Genomic DNA, 16,533 nt, shown 5'->3' with positions numbered 1-16,533 from the left:
TCATTTTGGTATCCTCTGTTTTCAATAATGCTCATATGGTACCCTGTATTTTAAAATCGTACATATTTGGTACCCTAAACTCAAATTTAATTAATAAAATTTTACCAATTTAATCAAACTGCTGTCAATTATGTAAGTTCCAAATTTAAATTTAATTACATATAACTGATGATAGTTTGATCATATTGACAAAATTTTATCTATCAAATCTGAGTCTAGGGTACCAAATATGTATAATTTTAAAATACATGGTACCATATGAACATTATTGAAAATAGAAGGTACCAAAATAATACTTTGCAAAAATATAAGATACCAAATGAGTAAATTCCCTTTTTAAATTATCATTCTTGAACACTGAACTCACCATCTTCTACAATGTACGGTGGGTAACCCAAGCTAAATGTGGAAGGAAAAGTATAGCAACCAATAAATGTGGATCTCATCTTATTTGTTTGGAAAGAATAGTGAACTGATGTTTAAAAGAAAAATTAAAAGTAGATGAGCACACTTGGAAATGAAATGAATACCTTTTTTTCGAGAATAAAATAATTAATTTTTCGAGAAAATATATAATTATTCATTATTTTTGTTTAAATAAATACTAGAGGTGAAATAATTCAACAAGTGGATCCGTGGCGCAATGGTAGCGCGTCTGACTCCAGATCAGAAGGTTGCGTGTTCGATTCACGTCGGGTTCAATCCCCACCACTTGATACTTTTGATATCCTTTTTTCAAAATAAGGGTATTTTCGTCATTCCGACTCAACCTTATTGGTTTGCTTTGCTCTGCTCCACGGCGGTCTGAGAAGCCAAAAAAAGCTATTCATACTCCGGCATTTGGATTTACCCATTTACCCTCAAATCCACTTCGAATATACCAAACTCACCACACCACTATGTGACAACTGCCTTCAGTGCCTTGTAGCCCTCCCACAACACTATATTTTAAAATATTTTTTAACCTATCAATAATACTATAATATCTTTTAATATTTATAAAATCTATCAATCTATATATTATATCACATAATTATATTATAATACTACCCATAAAAAAATAACAATAAAAATTTATTAAAAAATTGAAATATAATAATATTATAAAATATAAATAAAACTCATTTACTAAGTATATAATTATACATATATAAATATATAAAAATAAAAAAAAAAGAGCATATATATTTGTGTGTGTGATTTTATGTGTTTGTAAATAATATAAGAAAGAATATAAAAAATTAATATTATATGTTATTAAGGGGCCTTATTTATTCTATTCAGTGTTGTACTTCTGTTCCAGTTTTTATTTATCTTTTTGCTTTATTAGAATTAGGAGTGTAGTTTGTTGTATAATTAGTTTTTCTGTTAATAAAGTTGTTACATTAGTTAGTCGGTTTAGCCTCAACCGAAGCTTAGGACAGGTTTAGTTTCTTATATAAAAGGCATCCTCTGTAATTGTTCTTGGTAACTTTTTCCTTTCAATCTTCTTGAATAAACAGTTTTAGTTTTCTTCTCTTTACGATTCTGAAATTTGTTATGGTATCAGAGCAGGAGAGTTAAGCTTTCCTGTTTGATTCTGGTTTCCTTTCCGACCGTCCTTCCTCTTCTCCGGCACGGTTGCGCTTCCTTCTTTCTCCGCACTTTCCTCTGATCCGACTAGTGATTCTAGTTCTTCTTTTATTTCTTTCTAATCCTCTTCTGGAAAATCACCATGTCTTCCGATGAACAAGAACGGCAGACCTCTACTCCCGCATCGATTCCGACCGCCATTGACGAACAACACAGTTCCTCTGCCAGAACCGATCCTCACATGCAGGTTCTTGCATCACGAAGCCCACTCGAAGACCCTGCGAATCCTTATTACCTCCATCATGGCGATAACCCAGGCAATACTCTTGTCTCTCAACCCCTCACTGGCCAAGAAAACTACGTCACTTGGAGTAGGGCAATGCAGCTAGCTATCTCAGTCAAGAACAAGCTAGGATTTCTGGACGGTTCTATCTCTAAACCTTCCATCTCTGATTTGCCTCTTTATAATGCTTGGCTGCGTAATAATAATATAGTGATTTCCTGGATTCTGAATTCGGTTTCAAAAGAGATTTCTTCAAGCATTCTTTATGATGAATCTGCATCTGCAATTTGGAATGATCTAAAAACCCGTTTTCATCAAAGAAATGGTCCTTACATTTTTAACCTCAAGAAAGATCTGATGAATCTCAAACAAGATTCACAATCCATTAGTCTGTATTTTACTAAACTGAAAACAATATGGGAAGAGTTAAACATTTACAAGCCTTCTTGTACGTGTAATGGATGCACCTGTGGAGGAGTCAAAAAGCTTCAAGATCATCACAATATGGAATACATAATCTCTTTTCTTATGGGGCTGTCAGATTCTTATTCACAGATTCGTGGGAGCATATTGCTTCTGGATCCTCTACCAGACATAAGCCGTGTTTTTCACCTTGTCACCCAGGAAGAAAATCAAAGAAGTTCCTCCTCTTTCAGTACTGATCCTAACCATGCTATGGCGTTTGCTTTCCAAGGAGATAGACTCAACAATCAGAGAATTGAAAATCAGCCACACCGACAACATTTTCCAAAAAGAAATCGCCCCTTCTGTACTCACTATAATGTTTTGGGACATACAGTTGAGCGGTGTTTCAAGATCCATGGCTACCCTCCTGGTTATAATAAGAACAATAAGCCTAAAGATATCTCTACTAACCAAGTTCAATCCAGTGATGATGGGCCCTGCATTACAGAAGATAGCCATGCCACTCTCCCTCAACTGACAACAACTCAGTATCAACAACTTCTTAATCTTCTTGCCTCTCAAAATTCTGGTATGCCTACTACAGATCCTTCCACTTCGACAAATAACGGAGGTATCATTTTGTCGCATTTTTCAAACTTCCCAATTTCTAATTCTTGGATTGTTGACTCCGGAGCAACTCGCCATATATGCTCTAACATCAACATGTTTCAATCACTATGTAAGATAATTCCAACTAAACTTCTCTTACCAAATAATGAACATGTTTCTGTGGATAAAGTTGGAACTGTCATCATTGACAGTAACATTGTTCTAACTGATGTGTTGTATGCCCCTAATTTCAAATATAACATTATCTCAGTGAGCTATCTAACTCAGAAAGATTCTATTTCTGTCATTTTTTATTCTGATACATTTATTATGCAGGACAATGCCAGCAAGAGGATGATTGGCAAAGGTAAAAATGTCAAAGATTTGTATATCCTGGACACCACACCTGATCCTCCTCAAGTAGGCAATGTCACTGTTGACACATGGCACACAAGGCTGGGACATCCTTCCTCCAAATGTCTCAATATTCTTAGAGATACTTTGCAGTGTAAAAACTCTTTTTTAAATAATTCTACCTGATATGTGTGTCCTTTAGCTAAGCAAAGGAAACTTCCCTTTCCAAATAATACATCTTTTTCTGAACATATTTTTGATCTTATGCATTGTGATGTTTGGGGTCCATATCAATTTACTTCTCACAGTAATCACAAATATTTTTTAACACTTGTTGATGACCATTCACGTTTTACTTGGATTTATTTGATGCAAAATAAATCTGATGTTCTTCATATTATTCCACAATTTCTGGCCTATATACAAACCCAATTTGGTTGTGTTTTCAAACGATTTAGATCTGATAATGCACCAGAATTGGTGTTCAAAAAGTTGTTTGCTGAAAAGGGCATTTTGCATGATTTTTCTTGTGTGGAAACGCCACAACAAAACGCAGTAGCTGAAAGGAAACATCAACATTTACTAAATGTAGCTCGCGCCCTTTTCTTTCAATCTAAAGTTCCTATAAAATTCTGGTCTGAATGCATTTTGACTGCTGTTTATTTAATTAATAGAATACCCTCACAGATTCTACACAACAAATCACCTTATGAATTGCTCTTCAATAAACTGCCTAATTATGATCATTTGCGATCTTTCGGATGTCTTGCTTTTGCCTCTACATTAACTGTTAACAGGTCCAAGTTTTCACCTCGAGCAAGACCTTGTGTTCTAATGGGATTCCCCAACGGTATCAAAGGATATCGACTTTATGATCTGAACTCTCACCTATTTTTCACCTCCAGAAATGTGGTATTTCATGAAACTATTTTTCCTTTTCACAATTTGAATACTGAGTGTAGCACATTGGATCCTTTCTTTAATGTTGTCATTCCTAACCATTTTGTTACTAACACACCTGTTGATGATTATACTTTAGATACCCCTTGTCCTCCTCATGTTCATTCACAGGTTCCAGATTCTACACACCAACACAGTTTTGTCCAAGAATCAGATTCTGACATTACTCCTGAACATCATGAACCCTCTGTTATAGCTCCAAGACGATCTGCCAGAATTCCAAGACCCCCAAGTCACCTGCGTGACTTTGAATGCTATTCAACATTACAGGATCTCTCTTCAACTCCTCACTCTTTAGATAAAGTCATTTCTTATTCTAATATTTCAAACACTCACAAAGAATTTGTCTTTGCAGTTTCCGCTCAAAAGGAACCTCAGACATACAAGCAAGCCATAAAAAAACAAGAATGGACAAATGCAATGCAAGCTGAACTCCAAGCTCTCACTGCTAACAACACTTGGACTCTTGTCTCCTTACCACCCAACAAACATGTCATAGGCTGTCGTTGGGTGTACAAGATCAAACATAACAGTGATGGATCCATTGAACGGTACAAAGCCCGTCTTGTTGCTCAAGGGTATACGCAACAAGAAGGGCTTGATTTCTTTGACACCTTTTCTCCCGTAGCTAAAATGGTTACTTTTAAATTATTATTAGCTATTTCTTCAATTAAGAAATGGCATACTTTACAAATTGATGTAAATAACGCCTTTTTGAATGGTGACCTCAATGAGGAGGTTTACATGACCATACCAAAAGGACTAACATTACCTAATTCTTTTATTGCAGATTCTAATCTGGTTTGTAAACTACAAAAATCGATATATGGCTTAAAACAGTCCTCACGGCAGTGGTACAGAAAGTTGTCAGAAGCTCTCTTAAAGGAAGGTTTTCAACAATCTAAAGCGGACAACACTCTATTTACAAGAGGAGCAGATGATAGTTACATAGCCCTGCTTGTTTATGTCGACGACATAATAATCACAGGCCCTAATTTATCCATCTTACACGCCCTACAATCCTCCCTGCACCAACAGTTCAACCTCAAGGCTCTTGGCCCTCTTAAGTATTTTCTAGGCTTTGAACTAGCTCGGTCAACAGCTGGGATATTTCTCTCTCAACGCAAATACACTTTGGAGCTCTTGGAGGATACTGGCTTCCTCGGCAGCAAGCCCACAAAAACGCCTATGGATCCTAAAGTCAAGCTCCACGATGAAACCACCCAACCTCTTGATAATCCCTCTGCATATAGACAGCTTATTGGACGCTTACTGTATTTGACACACTCACGCCCAGACATTACCTTTGCTGTAAATTCTTTGAGCCAACACATGGCAACCCCTCGGACTAATCATTTACAGGCAGTACAATACCTACTTCGGTATCTCAAAGGGAATCCTGGCCAAGGCTTACTTTTTTCTTCACTTTCCAGCCTACAGTTAAGGGGTTTCTCAGATTCAGATTGGGCATCATGTCCTATTACTCGTCGTTCAGTAACTGGTTTCTGCATCTTTATAGGAGATTCTCTCATTTCCTGGCGAACCAAGAAACAGCCAACAATTTCCAAGAGCTCAGCTGAAGCAGAATATAGAGCTTTGGCTGCCACTACAAGTGAAATAACTTGGATACGATATCTCCTACTTGACCTTCATGTTCCACAAACAACTCCTTCATTTATCTACTGTGACAATCAATCCGCAATTCACATTGCCAATAACCCTGCCTTCCATGAACGCACCAAACACATAGAGCTTGATTGCCATTTTGTCCGCGACAAAATCAACAACTCCACAATCCGTCTTGCTCATGTCCCCAGCTCACTGCAGTTGGCTGATGCTTTCACAAAACCACTGACTTCCCCTATTCTACAAACCCATATTGCCAAGATGAGTGTCTACAATATATACACTCCATCTTGAGGAGGGGGTATTAAGGGGCCTTATTTATTCTATTCAGTGTTGTACTTCTGTTCCAGTTTTTATTTATCTTTTTGCTTTATTAGAATTAGGAGTGTAGTTTGTTGTATAATTAGTTTTTCTGTTAATAAAGTTGTTACATTAGTTAGTCGGTTTAGCCTCAACCGAAGCTTAGGACAGGTTTAGTTTCTTATATAAAAGGCATCCTCTGTAATTGTTCTTGGTAACTTTTTCCTTTCAATCTTCTTGAATAAACAGTTTTAGTTTTCTTCTCTTTACGATTCTGAAATTTGTTATATGTTTACATAGATGAATAATGTGTAATTTTTTTTAAAGGATAAATCATTCATTAGAGACTCATTTTAGTATATTTCAGTATATTTTTACCTATTTAATTATTTTAGATCAGCCATTAGGAGTGCTCTTAGGTTTGATAATCTTATCTTCTTCTTTATACTTTTTTTTCTTTCTTTTCTCTCAGTGATGCTTTTGAAGAAGTTTTAGCTTGTGGAGCTTTGAAAAATGTTTAGTTTAAGTAACAATGTGTACGTGATTCAGCATAACTTTACATTCTCACGTTAAGAGATAAAAGTGGAATAGCATATTTTTATCAGTTGAAAAAAAGTAGTTGATTTTAACGAGTTTTGAAGAGGGTAAGAGCCAAAGAACAATCATAAAGAAAATATATATGTTGAAAGAGAATTTGGGTTTGTTTAAGGGTTTATACATTTTTTGACTCTGTGTTTTTACTCATTACTTGTTTAGACCTTGTGTTTTAATAAATTACTTTTTGGACCCTATATTTTGTAAAATGGTTAAAATAGAACCCTAAACCCGCTTTTGGTCAATGTTTTCTCAACTAAAATCACAAATAATTTATCAAACTAACAATTTAGAACAAAAATAAAATCATTCTGCTTAAAAACTGTATTGTTATATTCAATTTTTTCTTCATCAAAATTGAGTTTAATGTTCTATTTTAACCATTTTATAAAACATAGGGTCCAAACAGATAATTGGGAAACCCTTTGTTTAATGACATAACATTTTCTTTTGGTTCTGGTTACTCCAGTCCAGGGACAAAGCCCAAGGCTATTATTGGATTGGGTCTTTTGAGAAGATGAATGGAATGGAACGGTGTCAAGTCAACCCAACATTGTGACATTATACGACATTCTTTTGATGAGAGCATTGTTTATGATCATTCAATTCAATGATCACAAAACTATGGAAAGGCACGCCAGTTGGGAAAGGCAGAAGATGACTGATATGAGAGTCTTATAATGAGATGTATGTATGGGTTGTGTGACTGTGTTTCCAAGTTGTGCAAGTCTAAGAAGGAGATAAAGCCTTCAACATTGAACGCCATGCCTGATTTCTTGTTAGAAAGTGGAAAGTAGTTTAGAAGTCCATGTTGAAAAGCAGTATTTCATTTCAAAACTAATTGATAATGAGTGAAGTAACTCATGTTCTTATTTGTTGTTGAATATACTCACACACTTTTCATCTGAGATAATATCCCCTCAAGATGGTGGCTAATTTTGTTCACTAATCTTGGACGGCTCGATCACAAGTGATGCTTTTTTTGGCTCACTATTTCCGAATCACAAGTGACTCTTTTGACTCTCTTTTTGAATTAGTTTTTGGATTTGGATCGTGTATACTCGTTAGAGTTTTTTTTTTGCTCATGATATCATGTTAGAATGTGGAAAGTGGTTTAGAAATGCATGGTAAGAAACATGAAATTTTATCTCAAAATTAATTGTTAATGAGTTTGGTAATGAATGGAATAACCCATACTCTTATGTATCGTTTAATGTATAGATACTTTTTACCTGAGATATTCTCTAAGATTTCTATTGCATGAATGGCTTGCCCAAAGAAGCTCATAAGAGCTTTTTGAGAGTGCAAAGAGTAAAGGTGTTGCCCAAATTCATCTACATTTAAGCTTCTTTACAAAGCGTACACCAAAGCCAACATGAAGGAGCTTGTGGAGAACCTGTTGGAGCATATGAAAAGAGATGACATTGTTCCTAATAAGAGCTTCTTCTTAAACGCACTAGGAGCATTTTTCACTTCAAAACCATTATTGCATTAACTTTGGATTCAGAGGAAATTCTGCAATTTCAAGGGCAGTAGAGAGGTTTAATACATACATAAATACATACCGGTTAGTACCATTAGATAATGTGGTATATAACTTAATGTGTATAAAAAGCTTGTGTATTTCTTTCTTGTCTTGTCACTAGCTTCCTTTTCTTTATTTTTGCAATGGCCTGCCCTTGTACTTGCTTCAAACAGAGCAAGTGTTTGTCATTATTATGTATATAGTTTGATCCATCTAATTATACATATATATATATATATACATTTACTGTTAATTTAGAATTGAAATAAAATAAGGAACGAATTACCGATAGAAATTCCTGGTTGAGTCACAGACTATGTCGCTTTCTTTAAAACGTTTTGCGGCTCTGCCCTAAGTATGCACGACAACCTATCAATGATGTTCCCAGGATAAAACAACCACTGTATACGAAACCCTTTTTACACCAAAATGAGTCGCTCTCGTACACCCTAAAAATTGCTCTAAGAAAATTCGATTTTTTTAGAAGATAATTTTTTCTGTAAAGGAGATGTTATCTCCCATTATTCTAATTCTACTTATGTAGAGAAGTCGATCAAAAATAAAACGGTAAGAAAAATCGATTAATTCGTGGGAGGAATCGTGGTTAAAACGGATCACGTTTACTGCTTCTAATACAAAAATTTAAAATTAATTAATTAATAAATAAAAATATTTATTTTATTAAATAATTTTTCAACAAAACAAAAAAGAAATAAAGTGTGAGTGTGACACACCACCCACCCGCTTAGCTCGGCACGGTCGGACGACGGCGCGTGTGGTGATTAAGTGTGTGGGTCATCACCCATGCGCCAAAACTGGGCGCCCCTTGGGGCTGAAACCCAATTCTCAACATTGTCTATTATATACCCTTATGAAAAAGTATTCTTATCCCATGTGAGACTCTTTCCACCATCACACACTTAACACTTCTTTATTTTACAAAATTCACACAAGTTCCAACATATTATATGATGTTTAGCTTACTATAGCATTATTATTTTCAATTTTAAGGGTTATTTATGGCTTTATCTATGACATACTCGACATCCGATAAGTATTCAATGTATATGATTAGTTCAGTATTTCAAAAGAAGAAAAAATTTAACTATGGAGATCTTGTAAGACGATAATATATTTCTCCATAAATACAATGTACATGTATTTAACCATGAAGGTCTTAGTACAATGCTTAAAAGAGGAAAACAAAAATAATTAAGTTTAAAGGGTAAAAAATTAGAAAAATCAATGTCTCCCTTTAACATAAATTATATGTATCTTAAATTCATTCAAGTTTTAGAATCAGTTCTAAAATTCGACAAAAAATATTGTTAATATAGAGCATAATAGATACACTTAATTCGATCCCAATATTAGTTTATATATCTAAATCGTTTGGTAGACAAATTTGTATCTCCCTTTGTTGAACAGTGCTCGTTGGCAAAAACAATAAAACTAGGATTCAATTATGTGAAACAGTTAAAGTAATTCGTGAATAATTAAGACTTAAATATATTTATATGTAAAATTATTTTGGCTAATCAGAATAGCACCATTTTTTTGGAACTCCCAAAACTAAACTATACGACCACATGGATGAAATTTACATTGTATCATCAGATTAAGAACAGGCTTTTACCAAATTTTTACATAAATCTTACTTAATACAAATAATTCAGTAGCACCAGTAGAACACTGAATCATGATTTGACTACTTCAGCAATCTCCAGTTAACTCTCTTCATACTCTGCACAGAAATTCACAACAGAATGAAACAAAGATTACAAAAACACAACTCACTTATGCAAATTATGTCAGTTCCATTCATTTCAAGTCTGTTGCACAAACAAATGCACAATGTCCAGAAATGAAGAAAATTATTATATCTAAGCGCGATAACTTAACTGCTTTGGTGTCAATTTGTTTGTGTTAATTGTGAAAAGTAAGCGATGATGGTGAACACTTTCTAGTTGATCGAGTGAACACTAATTTTCAACAATGAGAATTTGACAAGTGGATAGTATTTTTATCGCAGTACAACTCTGAATGATAAATATAGTAGTGCTCTTTCCAAATTCTCAAACAAAATCTACTTCCTAGCTAAAATGTAAGCATGTTTTCTTAAATGGGGTTAATGTCATGAACAAGAGGAATAGAGAAACCTGTTGAGAGAGATACTTACCATGTATAGCTTCCATGTTGTCTTCCTTGTAAACACCAAGTGGCGAACCACGGACAGATAGAAGCATCTCTCCAGGCTTCGGAAGCCGTAGTGTTTTGGGTGTCATTCCAACAGAGAGCCTTTGGCTACTCATCTACAGAATTTAAGAGTTAATTATCTATAGCAATCTAACTCAGGAATCTTTTGATTTAGATTGCTCATAATCTTTTAAGCTCATAATCAAAACTCAGGAAGCACAAAATATCAAGCTTTGACCCTGCTAACCTAGGACAATTTATTTGATTTACCACTCAATTACACTCTATAGCCATGTATGGATTACCAATACAATTCTTATAGCAATTACACTAACAGAGGACCTATAAATGCTAAGCTTGTCTCCTAAATCCAGCAGAATTCTACAATAGAGTTACATCAGTACACCTGCATATAATATTTAGGTGATCCAATTACATCATCATGGCTTTACCAGCCTTGTTAACGATTCACCTCACCTAGATTACTTCTGTTAGCCTCTAGTTTGACACACTTTGTATCTCACTTAGCTCTATTACTTGTTTTTCTTATGACATAACACAGTTAGTGCCTAGCAAATTATCAGGAACCACACAAATTCTGACACTAAATAATATTGAAGCTCAAAACAAAACAAAAGAAACACTCCTGAAGTTACATACCCCTGGTGTACAAAAAGCATCTTGTATCCCTAACATCTGTGTTTCCAAAAATAATATACCATCAAAACTTATATAATTTTTTTTTTGTCATATTTAATTTCTATTTTATTATACATAGTGGTAGTATATAATTTTGTATCATAGTATATACATTTTCGTTTTTTTAGTAATAATTTTATAAGTTTTGATGGTATAGTATATATATTTTGTCGTATGATATATCATTCAACAACTCATAAAAAACGAAAAAAAATCAAAATAACTTTAAAATAAAAACTAATTAAACAAAACTAATATACATATACCATAATATTAAAATATTTAGAATAAAATAGTAATTTGTTAAATAATATATTTGGTAATATGTGATATTAAATAGATGATTATGCTATTTTACTACAAAATTAAAAACATGGACATTTACTTACTTTCACATAACATTAATGGTCATCTTGCTCCATGCCCTTTTCTCAAATGATTTAGAGAAATTATAGGAAATGACCCAAAATAAAACGATCAATAAGTTAATGTCCTCATTTTTAAAATTGTAGATAAATGACCATTTTACATTGTTGATTACCTAAATTATCTTTTTTTTATAATTTATATATTTATTTATGACTGTATGACTTTAATATAGTGATATATGTATATTAGTTTTGTTTAATTAGTTTTTATTTTAAAGTTATATTGATTTTTTAAGTTTTTTATAGGTTGTTGGTATATTATTTTCCAATTAGTGTATATGTTTTTTGTGGTATAGTATATAATTTTTTTTTTGTGATATTTAATTTCTATTTTATTATACATAGTGGTAGTATATAATTTTGTATCATGGTATATACATTTTAATGGTAGTATATAATTTTGTTAACATAGTATATACATTTTTTAGTAATAATTTTGTAAGTTTTGATGGTATATTATTTTTCAACTCAGTATATATATTTTGTGGTAAGGTATATCATTCAACAACTCATAAAAAACGAAAAAAAATCAAAATAACTTTAAAATAAAAACTAATTAAACAAAACTAATATACATATACCATAATATTAAAATATTTAGAATAAAATAGTAATTTGTTAAATGATATATTTGGTAATATGCGATATTAAATAGATGATTAGACTATTTTACTATAAAATTAAAAACATGGACATTTACTTACTTTCACACAACATTAAGGTTCATTTTGCACCATGTCCCAATGATTTACTAGGTCTGGGTTATCATGTAATCGGCCCAGGTCGGCCCAGTTCAGGGTGTCAAAGCCCAAGCTCGACCCTGACCCTATATATGGTCGACTCATTGTATTTTATTGCTGAAGAGTATTCAGCTTCATTGGGTTTCATTTTTCAGCCCAAAATGAACAGGCTCAGCCCACTCGGCTTCTTTGGCTTGGGTCAGCAGTTAAACAAGCCATTCAATTCGACAAAATTACTTTTCCCCCCCTCTTTTTCTAAAGTATTACACTTATTCTCATAATAATTTACTTTAATCTATTTTACACCAAAAATCTCCAAGAAAATAAATTGTCTCAATTTATTCCATATGTTTAAGGGTCTGTTAGGAGCTTGGATTTTGGTAGGGGAAAAAAGTTAAGAAAGAAAAAGGCGTGGTAAAGGAAAACAATTTTTTTAGTAAGGAAAGAAAAATGTGTGGAAAGAAAATGAATTTCTTATTGAAATATATATTTTTTGTTTGGTTCTTTCATAAAATGAAAAGGGAAAGAAAATAAATTCTTTAAAAAATCAAAATTAAAATATATTTATATAATTTTTTATTTGATTTTTTCTTAAATAAATTATTTGCAAACTAATTGTTGACTGTCTTTTTCGCTATTAACTTAATAACAGAACTTAAAGAAAATAAAGAAGATTAACACCGAGATTTTACATGTTTCAGGTTATAAAACAACCCTAGTCCACGAGTCTTTAGTATTAGTGTTTTTAAAGCTTGAGATGACAAGATTCAATGGAGGTTTTCTCAGGCTGCGTATAAAGTGCTCTGAGTACAAGAAATTGTGAACCCTTTTACAATGGTATCCTAGCCCTATTTAAAGAGGCTGAGGGCCATTAACTCTCTTAATGATGAGTTATTACAAGAACATTCCCACATAAGTGAGATTAAAAGCCTAATTAAAACATATTTTTATGACAAAGGTGGTGGTGGGCCCATGCAGATCGCACAGGGCCCAATCGCAGGTTTCAGCCCACTCTTTTAGGGAAGGCACGTCTCTGACCATGTCAGAATATGACTGCACGTTTTTCTTTGTCAGGCGGAGTTGTGGGAAATTTCAATTGTTGAATGTTCTATGATAAGTTCATTGTTATATATATATATATATATATATATTGCAAGTTCTTTCGTATTTGGATGATGTTAATTTGATGTTTTAAGAGATTTTAGCTTCATTTTGTAAGTTTTCAATATTTAAACTAAGTTGTAATTTTTGTTGATAACACTAATATATTTGATGCATTTTTGGTTTAAGAATTTTATAGGCTACAAAAAGAAGTTGCAAGATGAAGTTGAGATGTAATTCTAATGTGTTTTGAAGTCTCTAAACATATATGGTGATATTGCGGTTAATGAAGCTTGAGTAGTGGCTTACAAAATCAAGAGAAGTGAAATTTGGAGCGTTGGTTGCGACTCAAAGAAGTGGTGGCTGCAACCTAATTACAAGGAATTAAAATTTTGGAAACAACAAGTTTTGGCCGCGGCGAGTACTTCTTCAAGTAGCGGCCAAAATAAGAATTTTTGAGAGAAATTGTGCACTGGCCGCGACCACTACTTTTCCAGGCCACAGCTCAAGGTGAATTTTATCAAGTATCAGGCACACTGGCCACGACAAACACTTTTCCAGGTCGTGACCAGTCGAAGCGATTTCTGTTTTTATGTTATTTTTTTTTAGATTTTTAAGAGGATTATAAAGATTTTAGTGCTAAGGTTTTCATAAGTTTTTAATTACGAATTCCGAAGATTAGAACAGAGGAGAGGAGAGGACAACAATCTTTCCTCCATCAAACGAGTTTTTCCTTCTTCTCTTTAAAGCTATTTAATTTCAATTATGATTGTGTTATTGGTTATGTTTGTAATTATGGAGTAATCTTCTTTTATGTTAAGGGTTATTTTTTTGATGAATTATGTTAAGGGTTATTTCAAAACCCAAACACATGAATTCTTGATTTTCAATCATGAATGTTATTTCTTGATTTCTCCAATGTTAAATTGCTTCTATTCTTCTATGATTAATGTTATGGATTATGTGATATCTTGTTAGATGACCAACTAATTAGGATGTTTCATTATTCTACTATCATCTTAGAATTACTATTCACCTAATAGTTTAGGGTTCTAAGTGTATGTGATAATTTGCAATTGATAGTATTGTCATAGGTATTATTGATTGTGATGAAGTTTAGAACCTAGGTTAAACGAATTATATGCTAAATTGATTTGCTGCTTAGATTAAACTATCTCCACAAAAATTAATGTTATTCCTAGGTTAAATAGATTACATGCTTCATGGTTCTATTGCTTGGTATAAAGATTTAATTATACAGTGTTTTGCCTTGATTAATTGTAATTGGGAGATTGAGATAATTGACTGCTTTAGCGTTTTCTACGGGATTAATAATTTAATTGGGAAATCAGAATAATGTTTATTATTGTTGGTCTTGAATGGTTGTGAAGGGTGGAGAATGACACTGTTTCTTTAAATCGTAACATCAACTCATTATTGCTTTTATGTTTATGCTATTTAAGTTTCAATTTGAGAAAAAAATTCCTTATTTAATTTTCGTTGTTAATTCTTGAATAATAATTTGAACGTAGTCTTCGTGGGTTCAACTCATATTTACTATTATATTGATATAATTGGTAATACTGAAAATAAAATAATAATTAAATTTGACACGGCACACGACACCTGTCATTCTAACTCAACACCACTACTTGAGACACACAAAAAGTTGTTAGACGATCTTATGGTGGCCCAAGGCTGCAATGTCTGATGCCTGGTGCTCTCTCCAAGCCACGAGGACAAAGTTCCTAGATCTGGAGGACTACCGAGTTAAGAAGGCTAAAAACCACTAGGTTGGTCCTCGGGACATGGCCTCACTTGGAGACATCAAAGCCTAAAATGGGATCACGAATTACTGGGGGAGACTACACTTCGAGGAGCTCTAGGTGAGCTCCAGAGCTTTATTATCTCTAGAAGAGCTTAATTACTTCTCTAATGACTGCCACATGTCCAATGATGAAATCACATACAACACTAATAAATATATTTCTTCATTAAAAAAATCATATATTAAAATAACATTCTTAATGATGTGTTAATCCCATTTGTTTGAATTAGGCAATAAGCAAATTTATTTATCAAATGATTAAGGATCAAGTTTTATTTAAAGTTGGAATATCACTTCCTAGAAATAAACTACAATGGGACAAAAGTACATAGTGGCATACATCATCAAAATTAAAACAACCTCATACAGTTAGAATAAGAAACATTTTATTGGTTAGTCTTCCGCGTAGCTAACTCATCCTGCATAATTCCTAGATTAACTCGCAAGGCTTCCACTTCCATATCATCATTTTCTTCCATCTCGACCTGGAGTTCCCTTTTTGGTATCCCTTTTGAGGGAGGAGATGGATCTTGAGGTCTTTTAGCAGTACGTATTTGATTCTTCTTGGGAAGCATGTTGATCATAGATTTGGACAACGACACTGAGTCATATATATAAATGATGTAAAAATAGAGAAGCTGAACTAAAACAAATAAAAACACTAGAATTTTATAGTGGTTTGACCCCAACAGTTGGTAAGACCTATGTCTAATTACACTTTTATTGAATGTAAAAAGTCTAAAACTCATGATTAGATGAACAAGATTCAACCGAGTTTCGTAAGCCTGAGAAAATATAAGGTTTTGTGTGTATAAGTGCACAAATATTTCATGTGAGCCATAGTGATGTGCTAAGCCCTATATTTATATGCTTAAGGATCTTACAAAATGAGTCTTGGGCCTTATGAAGTTTGTTTACCAAGTAATAATAAAATAATGAGTATATAATACATATTACATTTCAAATAATAAATATCTACGTAAGTTGGTCGTTTTACGTGTTTAACCTAAATTATCTAATCATTCTATTCGAGCATACCTTTAAGCTGACCAAAATTACCTTTTTGGAATATAGCTTTGACTGTGTTCTAATCAATCATTGAGTGATCAGACTTTCATTACTTCATATAGTCTGGTTGAGGTTTCATTAGCATCTGTGATGTTATTGTCGTTTGATCTTCTTTGATTGCCACATGTTGATACACTATGCCACATTATCACGCTAGTTTATAGGGAAAACAAAAACAAATTTAAAATTATCATTTTCATATAAAAAAAATTGAAGAAAAAAAATCAAATCAAATCAAATTAAAA

At 33.1% G+C, this 16,533-nt stretch overlaps 1 long non-coding RNA gene and 1 other non-coding gene across 2 annotated transcripts; one reads left to right on the top strand and one right to left on the bottom strand.

Annotated features, from left to right (window-relative positions):
* Positions 1-629: 629 nt before the first annotated feature.
* On the top strand, positions 630-701 carry TRNAW-CCA (transfer RNA tryptophan (anticodon CCA)). Its single transcript has one exon. It is a non-coding gene; the product is annotated as a tRNA-Trp (tRNA).
* Positions 702-9,713: 9,012 nt separating this feature from the next.
* Positions 9,714-11,129, bottom strand: LOC133784437 (uncharacterized). Its single transcript, XR_009871345.1, has 3 exons — positions 11,085-11,129; positions 10,408-10,540; positions 9,714-9,972 (listed from the first exon to the last, which is right to left on the bottom strand). It is a non-coding gene; the product is annotated as an uncharacterized LOC133784437 (long non-coding RNA).
* Between the last annotated feature and the right edge of the window lie 5,404 nt (positions 11,130-16,533).

The sequence above is a fragment of the Humulus lupulus genome, chromosome 6 (genome assembly GCF_963169125.1).
Source record: "Humulus lupulus chromosome 6, drHumLupu1.1, whole genome shotgun sequence".
In the NCBI taxonomy this organism is placed as follows: Eukaryota; Viridiplantae; Streptophyta; class Magnoliopsida; order Rosales; family Cannabaceae; genus Humulus; species Humulus lupulus.
Note: the sequence above shows the minus strand (reverse complement) of the source record. Positions and strands in the feature narration are given on the sequence as shown.